The following is a 10370-nucleotide window of genomic DNA, read 5'->3' as shown; positions in this document are numbered from 1 at the left end:
CATGGGCACTTCTGTAGATATGAATTGCATGCATATAAGTTATCTGCATTCTCAATAATCCATAAGTACCTATTTGAAAATTACAGTTCTTCTACTCATTTACTGAATGTCTGAAGATCAAATAAAATATGACATTAAAATTTCATAAAACAACAAAATTATAAAAATTATTATTAAACATTTACTTTAAATTTAAATATTTAATTTATTCTAGTGTATAAGTAATTCAAACTCAAGAAATTAGTTTAGAATTCTGTTTTAGACTTGCTCTATAAGTTAACAACTAAAATAGGCTAGAACTGTTATGTATATATAGTATACCATATTTCTATCAGTCAAATATCAGATTTCTTCATACTTAAAAAATTGATTTGCACCCTACAATCTACAGTAATTTAATCTAGTTAACTGATTTTATTAATTTAACTTCCTAACACACCGGGTTAAAATTTAAATCTTCTTACTTCAAACCAAATAACTGGAGCAAAAAATGTTTCTATAGTGCTAACGTTTTCGACACCTCTTCAGGCATTTACTTAAATCCGTTGCAAGCTGGTCTTTAAACTTTTGAACTTATTTAGAAGGCATTCGATTTTGTATTCCAAAAGCACACGCATTCCAATTTATTCAAACATTGTATGCTACTATGAGATTCGAAATGTAAACTGTTTTTTAATTTGAAACATTATAAACGTAAATAAAATTAAATATTATCATCCATTAGGACTTGCCATGCCGTAGAAAACGACATTTCCTCCTTAAAATTAATGCATGTGGATTTGCATCCCACCTTAAATATTTCCATTGCCTCCAACAGTTTGAGGTGATCCTGATGCGAGGTGGTGAGGATGATACGTGTTTCGTTAAAGTCAGCTGAAATGTCCGGGTCTGTCACATAAGTCGAAAGTGCTGTTGTGCATTTATTGTGTAGTATGTCTGACTTATGCTCCTTTAATTGTACCGCTAAAGACCTTTTGGTTGAACCAACATATATCATTTCTCTATCAAATCTGCCATCCCTTATTGGGACCTTGTCGATGCCCGGTAATCTGTCCGGATTCAGATGGTCTTTTCCATTCCTTAGTATGCTGTAAATGGACGGGCATCTCTTGTATGCTATATGGATCTCACGTTTCCTGGCAATGGTGTTATATATTGATTTTAAATGCGGGTTATATGTTGTGATTACAGTTGGTTTTCTATATAGTGGTGTATAGAAAACCAACTGCGGTCACAATGTATATTCCAATAGGATCATGTGATCCCCTTTCTTATAAAATAGCACCTTTTAGAGCATTGGTCATGAGAGCGTTCACACACTCTTCCACCACACAGGTGTTAATGCAAGAAATAAAAAATATAGAAGTGATAGCCATTGAACATGGGCACACCAACCTTATATGTAAGTTATGTGAGAGCTACAAACATAAGCAAGAAGTAGAGACTAGTCTGAGAGAAAGACTGAATAGTGGAAAGGAAGATGACAGGATGAGGGTCCCTGTCATGTATAACCCGCATTTAAAATCAATATATAACGCCATTGCCAGGAAACGTGAGATCCATATAGCATACAGGAGATGCCCGTCCATTTACAGCATACTAAGGAATGGAAAAGACCATCTGAATCCGGACAGATTACCGGGCATCGACAAGGTCCCAATAAGGGATGGCAGATTTGATAGAGAAATGATATATGTTGGTTCAACCAAAAGGTCTTTAGCGGTACAATTAAAGGAGCATAAGTCAGACATACTACACAATAAATGCACAACAGCACTTTCGACTTATGTGACAGACCCGGACATTTCAGCTGACTTTAACGAAACACGTATCATCCTCACCACCTCGCATCAGGATCACCTCAAACTGTTGGAGGCAATGGAAATATTTAAGGTGGGATGCAAATCCACATGCATTAATTTTAAGGAGGAAATGTCGTTTTCTACGGCATGGCAAGTCCTAATGGATGATAATATTTAATTTTATTTACGTTTACCATTTCGAATCTCATAGTAGCATACAATGTTTGAATAAATTGGAATGCGTGTGCTTTTGGAATACAAAATCGAATGCCTTCTAAATAAGTTCAAAAGTTTAAAGACCAGCTTGCAACGGATTTAAGTAAATGCCTGAAGAGGTGTCGAAAACATTAGCACTATAGAAACATTTTTTGCTCCAGTTATTTGGTTTGAAGTAAGATTTAAATTTGATTTTATTAAATGAAAACAATTTCAAATGAACTATTTTTAATTTTTGAAGGCTCAACTTTACAGACAAAAAGTTTTAAATTACCTTGTTTAATAATTTAAATTTAATTTTTTAATTATAGGATTATTTTGAAAATGGGAAAAGAACATTCATTTATTATTCATTAATATGTAATCTGTCATTAAGCTGAAAAGTTTGAATTTATTGAAGTACTAATAATTCAGAAATCAAAATAATTGTTAAAAAATGATAAATTATGTAATTAAATTATAATTTTAAAAGATATTTTTAACATTTTATATTTTGGAATATTTAATTTACATTTGCATTCAAATTAAGTGTGTGACAGCTAACATGGAAAATTTTGATAGAAAAGTTTGGAAAGAAAATTGCATTTAAATGTGAAAAATTATAGAAATATTGAACTTTAAAACAAAAAGTCTATAAGAATTGAATCATTGATTTGTTTGAAGGCTTTGATAATATGCTGACATTCTATTCATTAAATGAAAACAATGTATTCAATTTTTTTTTTCTTAACAATAATTATATAATATTACAGGCAGCTTGGTTTGGATCTGGTGCCAAGAGTTAATAGTGAAGTGGTTGATCCAGATGTTTTAAGTCCTGTAGAATTATATCATGTTGTAAGTATATTTGAAGAAATTATTTGTTTAATATATATATATAATGTATATAATAGATTAATAATGTATATATGTATATATTAGTACTGTTGTATGCTAGCCTTCTTGCAATGCAAAATAACATTTCTGTAAGGTGGAATGAGATCAATTTTGTTAAACAAATTTCTTTACAAAATCATAAATACATGAAATGTTCAAAATTTTGTAGTAAAAAAATCAAAGAGAAGTGTATTAAATACAGAGATGTGGAACTTTTGGAAAATGCTTGGAAGTATGTGATTACCAACTTGAAATTACTTAGTAATTTTTTTTTAACTTTTTTTATAGTTTTAATTTTGGATTAATTTTTAATATTTTAAAGTAGTGCATTTTTTTCTGTACATTTTAAAGTAATTGGTAAATTACTTTCATTGAGCATTGTATTTTTTTTTTCTATTTAAATTTGAATTTGAAGCCGGATTATGATTAGTAAAGTTAGCTAAAAACATTAAGATATTAAAGAATTTCCACTGCTTAAAGATGTGTCTCCTAGTAATATATATATATAATATATGTAGTTAGATGAGAAAGTAGGTTTAAAAATCCTGTTATTCAAGATGCTAAACTCCACTGAAATTTAAGCTTTCAGAATTGATATACAGTAGAAGTTCATTAGTATGACACCTAATAGTCTGGAATATTCAATAATTGGTACAATCTGAAAGGCAGCAAATAATTCAGATTTGTTTGATAATCTGTTATGCCAGTATTTTAAGAATCAGAATTTGTTTGTAAACATGGTATTACTAAAGATTCTTGGTGGAACTCAAGGCAAAGGTTTAGCTGTTCAAGTTGCAACATGTTTGGAAGTTGATCATAGAATGAAGAAAAATGACTAATTTTGTTATGCATCTAAAAACAGGTTTCATATATTCAGAGTAAGGATAGCTTTTGTGAACCATGTGTATATAGTTCATGAATCATTGTAAATGTTGATTTTATGAAGTAATGTGTTAATTAATGTTTTTGTAAGTTTCCAATCAATCTTAATACAGTATAATCATAGATAGCATTATCTTCAGATTGATTAAAGAATTTGCATAAACAAATCAGAAGCATAGCAGTGATTATTGATATAAAATGTAATGTATACAGCAATTTATGCAATGTTCAGATTGCATATTATTGAATTTTGTAAAAATACAAAAATGTTCAATAATCTGGCATTTTCAATAATCTGGTACCACTGGTCTCATAGGTGCTGGATTAACAAACTTCTACTATATTCATTATTCATATTTATGATTGGAAACTTATATTCACTCATGTTTATAAAAATTGCAACACCATGAAGGAATCATCAGAAATAAATAAAACTTATTCTGCATGTAACCTGTAGTTATACAAAGAAACAATTACATTTACAGAGCAATCAAACAATATTACCTGCTAAAAATCAGTATTTGGTGAATCCACCACTTGCTGCAATAAAACTTTTACATGTCATGATATCAAATCAAACAGGTTTTGAATGTCTACCTGAGGAATAGCATTCCAGATTTCTTTTGTCTGAACCCAAAGTTCATTCATATTGGCTGTGGGACGAGTATCACCAGTGAGTTTTCAACCCACGAAATCCCAGACATGTTCAAAAGGCTATATGTCTGGTGAATGAGCAGGCCAATAAAGAAGTGATATCTGTTGTGCTGAAAAGTATTCTAGATCAGGGATGGCAAACCTTTTTGTGTTTGCGTGCCATATTGTAAGCATACTTAGCTTTAAAGATGTTTATGCATGCCAAAGTTTCAGACTTCGAATAACGATATTTAAAGAAATTAAATGAATACGCTTTAATTATAATAAATGTAAAAAAGCTGATTGAAAAAAGGATGATCAGATGATAAACTGAAAAGATGATTGAAAAAGACAGAAATTGTATGATACATTACGTGCCAGATGATTTCTCCTTACGTGCATCTCTTTGGGCATGTGTGCCATAGGTTTGCCATCCCTGGTCTAGATCATTCCTAACAACATGTGGACAGGCATTGTTCTGTTGAAATACAGCTCTAGGAATGAATTGAAAGAAGAGTATGACTTCAGGCTCCACAACTTCCCCAATGTAATGGTTGCTATTGAGAGTACTCACAATTCTGTGCCTGATATCCAATAGCACTCTAGACTGTCACGCCTTGCGATTGCCCAGTATGATACTGAATAATGCACCATAGAAGATGGCATTCACCTCTATAGTGTTTAACACATACTTGGCCATTGTTGTATTCTAAATTGATGAGTAATTCATCATAAAAGATGATTAGTTGTCAATCAGCACATCAGTGGCTGTGTTGATGAGCACATTGTAGTTGATGGTTTTGGGTCAGGGAAATGCTGTACAAAGGAATGCAATCCATGATGCAGCAGACATCAATGAATTGTGGATGCAGACAATGGCACACCTGTAGCAGTGCTCCAATTTTGTGCCAACTGTCAAAATAAAGCTGTACAATCTGCAATTGTCATGTGATGAGGTGTGTGTCATCCCATGCTGACGTAACATTTCATCCACTGCCAGATGTGTGACTTGTCTGGTACTCTTTAACCCACTGCTTCCACACTTGCATCACTGTTGTGGCATTACTTCCCATACAATCTGCAATTTTGTGATAAGAAAATTCCCCTTTATGCAGGCCACACATTTGCCCCTGTTCAAACTCTGTAACCTGCTCATATGATGCTCTTTGTTGTTGATGAGGCATAGTGACTTCCCATGAAACATTTACCAGTGGCAGACAACAATACACTACTTCCAACTTTTCACTACTACCCTCTATACAGCTAACATGACTGTTCAGATGGTGCTTCTCAGCTCACTCATGCACTTTTACTCTGATATTCTCATCATTTGCATGTTATACTCTGCTTTTCATTTCCTGTAAGTTTCAGTTTATTTTCATGAGTCTTTCATGGTGGTACAATTTTTACAAACATGAGTGTATATAGAAGGAGCACATTTGTGGGCAGTTCAACATTTGCGTGGAAAAATGACTGTATATGAAATTATATGGTTTGGGAACAGAAAAAATTTTTGTTTACAGAATCAATATGATTTTCTTTATTCTAAAGTTTGACTGCACATGGTGTGGCAAACTTAGATCTTGTTGTGAAAGTTCTATTGTAAAATGTTGGACTTGTTTCAAAATTTGACTGATCTTTCATTGTAGGCTACAATAAAAGTACATCATTAAGAGTTTGTATTCCAGAACATTGAAATGAATAAATTGTGATTCCTTTTCAATAAACTTCAATTGAAATTTAATAGTAATATATTGGGGGGGCGTGTCTAGCTTGCGAAGGTGTTGGTGATTTTTTTGCTGAGCTGTTGTGGCGATGTTAATCATGGAATTTTTACAACAGAATATTAAGTGTAGAACTGAAATAAGTAGTTTAAATGTTTCATTAACTCAAATAATAATTTTTATTCTATTAATGATTGCTGGCATTGAGTTAAATCCCGGACCTTTTCCTCGATCTCCTCCAATACCAAGTCAAGCAGTTATGCAAAAAAGGGGACGAGGGAGACCACGTAGAGAGCATACAAGAAATATAGAAGAAAATACTCAGACAAGCGAAATGTCAGGAGAGGAATACTTAATTGAGGAACATTCCAAGAATACTACTGATATCTCGAAGTATGTTACAATAAAAGACTTTTTCAAACCGGAAGAAGATTTACTAACAAAGACTATTGATAAATATAAAACAGCCACTGCACACCGGGTTGTGTAAAATAAATAAGACCTACTTGAACCTTTAACCGATGTGTATAGAAATTAATCTTTCCAATACGAATGTTTTCTTAACCCATTCTGGGCTCTTCTTCAGTTATAGCTGGATCGAACATCAAACGAAAAAATTCGAATAAATCCGAACGCTGCTGANCTCATATTTGATAATATTTATAACATTAGAAACTTTATTATGATTCAGTAATATAAATTCAATTTGATATATAATGCATAATACAAATGTAATATTTTTGAACATTTTGATGAAAATTGAATGATGAAGAGAGAGAGCATCATAGCAAATAGAGAAGAGATTTTAGAACACTGCTAAATTCAATCAAGATCTCTATAGTTGAAGCAATGAAACAAATCAGCAACCTCTAAATAATAATATTTGGGATATTCTTGCTATAGAAGCAGATGAAGTTACCAAAGCACTGTAAGACATGAAAAATGACAAAGCTTTGATTTCTTTTGAATATTTATAAATTACAAATTTTTACAAACATTACATTTACATTGAAAATATAATGTTTTTAGGTAATTATTTTAAATTTTGCCATATTAGTTTGATCATTTGGTGGAATGTTGAGACTGATTATTTACTTTGAAGCATTTGGTTTTTCGATAAGTTAATAATTAGATACAAAGTAATTTGTCTATAGNATAAATAACTGGTTTAAGTTAATAGAAATGTTTAATATTTTAATAAATTATTATCAATTAACACTTTTGTCAATTATTATTAAAAATATCATCTATTTATTATCAAAAAACTGAGTGAGTTCTTTTTTGAATTATTTGTAACTTATTTTTAAAATCTAGTTGTGACAGTAAAAACAAATCTTAAAAGTGTTATCTGTTTAGCATAATACAGTAAAACCTTGGTTTAATGGACTAATTCAGACAAGGTGGTGTTCATTAAAGTCAAAAGTCCATTGTATAATAAAGTAGTTTTTCCAAATTCATGTGTTAAAAAATTGACAAATTAGTTAGTTTATCTGATTAATTTGTCAATTTTGGAGTAGATTGAAAACATTAGAAAGCTGATAATTTTGATGACTGTGGACTAATTTCAAGATTGTTGGAGATTTTTACTTACTATTAAGTTTATCTAGTTTAAATTTGAAAATTATTTTTAATTCTATTTACTAATTAGGAGCAGTGATGCTTGGATTTGAAAAAATAACCTGTTAATTTAATTACATATGAAAAGAATTATAAAATTAACATGCTGTTAATTTTCATGTATGATGTACAGACTGGAAAGTTTGTCTGTTAATTAAATCCGAAATGTTAATTGAGGTTTTAGTAGAAAAATTAAATACAGGGGGTTTCAAAAAGAATCATCCAATTTAAAAAAAAAATCATAACTATTTAGCTTTTAATCCAATTTGATTGGATGATATACTGTTAGAAAGAGGAAATTCTCGAGTTTTACATGGTTGTCAATTAGCAGTACCTGCATGCTTCGTTCATCTGTCACTGCCATATTTTCAAGATGGCGACTAGACAACAGAAACTTGTTATTCTCACAGTTAAAGACTGATTCAGATGACTTCATTTTCCAGCAGGATGGGGCATCACCACACTGGTGTCTGGAAATTCGAGAATTTTTGAATACACAGATTCCCCAACAATGGATCGACCATATGGGACCTAATGAGTCAGCTTTACATAACTGGCCTCTTAGGTCACTGGACCTCGCTGTTTACGATTTTTTTTCTTCTAGGGGTTTATAAACTACTTCATTTATATGCCTCCTCTTCTAGCTACAATGGTTGAACTGTGAAACTGCATAAGACCACAGTGGCAGCAGTGGATCAAGACATGCTCGCAAAAATTTGGGATGAACTTCACTTCCGTTTGGACATACGTCATGCATCCAAAGGGGGGCATATAGAGCACCTATAATTTAGTATGTAAAAAAAAAACTTGAAGATTAGCTCTTTAATATAAAATTAATCTTAATTGTGTATCTTCATTACTTTTCATAATATTATCATTTTAAATCAGATGATTCTTTTTGAAACATCCTGTATATTGCTTTGCAACAGCATTAGTTTAATTAAACTAAATTGCAATTTAATTTTGAGGAATTTAAATTTTATGACATTAATTAGAATTAACTTTTATGCATGTTTATGGTGTTTTTTAATTTATTGAAAACTAATGGATGTAAATAATAATTATTCGTAAAGAATCTTAATTGTATTTATTGATTACATTGTTAAAAAGTTAGTGAGTAAACTTTAAAGTAAGGAAATGTTAGTTTTCAGAAAGTATTAAAAAAACTGATACTTATAAAAAAAAATAGTTATTATGTCCAATTTATTTTTATATACCAAAAAGAAAATACAATTTTGCATAATATTACAATATATTCAGTTGTTCTGAATTGAAGAGATATTTGTGAAATTTTTTTATGACAATTATATTTGATAAAACAATATTTTATGACAGTTATATAATATTTAATAAAACATATACTAAGATTTTTAAGTTTATTACTAATATATACAATTTTTTAAGATTATCAGAAACCGTAACACCTGTTGAAGATTCAACTGTGCTAGAAGTAGCATGTGTTCTAAGAGAATGGCATGCAATATGGAAGAAACTTTATGTGGTAAGAAGTGCTACTTATTTTATTTATTAAAATAATTCTAGCAATAGAGTATGATTATTTTTTATTTGTAACTATATAAGTTTTATTAAAGAAGATAAACAAAAATTTACAATTTCTTTTATCTGTATTTATATTTAAAGGAAAGAGAGATATATATTACTTAACAAATGATTTTATTTATTACATATATAATTTTAATTTGAGACTTTTTTTCAAAGGATGCTCATATTTGATAATATTTATAACATTAGAAACTTTATTATGATTCAGTAATATAAATTCAATTTGATATATAATGCATAATACAAATGTAATATTTTTGAACATTTTGATGAAAATTGAATGATGAAGAGAGAGAGCATCATAGCAAATAGAGAAGAGATTTTAGAACACTGCTAAATTCAATCAAGATCTCTATAGTTGAAGCAATGAAACAAATCAGCAACCTCTAAATAATAATATTTGGGATATTCTTGCTATAGAAGCAGATGAAGTTACCAAAGCACTGTAAGACATGAAAAATGACAAAGCTTTGATTTCTTTTGAATATTTATAAATTACAAATTTTTACAAACATTACATTTACATTGAAAATATAATGTTTTTAGGTAATTATTTTAAATTTTGCCATATTAGTTTGATCATTTGGTGGAATGTTGAGACTGATTATTTACTTTGAAGCATTTGGTTTTTCCTAGTAGGAACCATTCTACTTTAGTGTTAAATTTTTTGATTTTAAATTAAAGAATATTTCATAAAATTCTGAATTATTAGGTAAATCAGAAGATACCTATACTAAAGATTAGTGTAACTCTGTTTTATATTGAATTAATATTAAAATGATTAACATTTATATTTGTATTAAATTTTAATTTAATTATTTAAATTATATTCTTTAATAAAAATGAAAAAAAATTATTAATAATGCTTTTATATATTGTTTATATTTAGTACAGAGAGACAGCTGTATTTTTACGTTTGCAGACTGTGATGAGAGATCTAATAGAATGGAGAAGACAGTTAATAACTGGAACTCTCACTCAAGATCAAATAAGAGAATTAAAAGCCCATATTGTAACAAAAATAGATTGGGGAAACAGGTCAATACATATATATATA

At 29.8% G+C, this 10370-nt stretch overlaps 1 protein-coding gene across 1 annotated transcript in view; it reads left to right on the top strand.

Moving 5' to 3' along the window:
- Positions 1 to 2466: 2466 nt before the first annotated feature.
- LOC111640142 (dedicator of cytokinesis protein 3-like) overlaps positions 2467 to 10370 on the top strand; it is a 54285-nt gene continuing 46381 nt past the window's right edge. The window contains exon 1 of the mRNA XM_023386138.1: positions 2467 to 2855. The gene's annotated coding sequence lies outside the window, so the exon portion shown is untranslated. The remainder of the gene's footprint in view (positions 2856 to 10370) is intronic.

This window comes from Centruroides sculpturatus, unplaced genomic scaffold (assembly GCF_000671375.1).
Source record: "Centruroides sculpturatus isolate CEXI.00-Female unplaced genomic scaffold, Cexi_2.0 scaffold1392, whole genome shotgun sequence".
Classification (NCBI taxonomy): Eukaryota; Metazoa; Arthropoda; class Arachnida; order Scorpiones; family Buthidae; genus Centruroides; species Centruroides sculpturatus.
The sequence above is the reverse complement of the archived record's forward strand: the minus strand, read 5'-3'. Positions and strand labels throughout refer to the sequence as shown.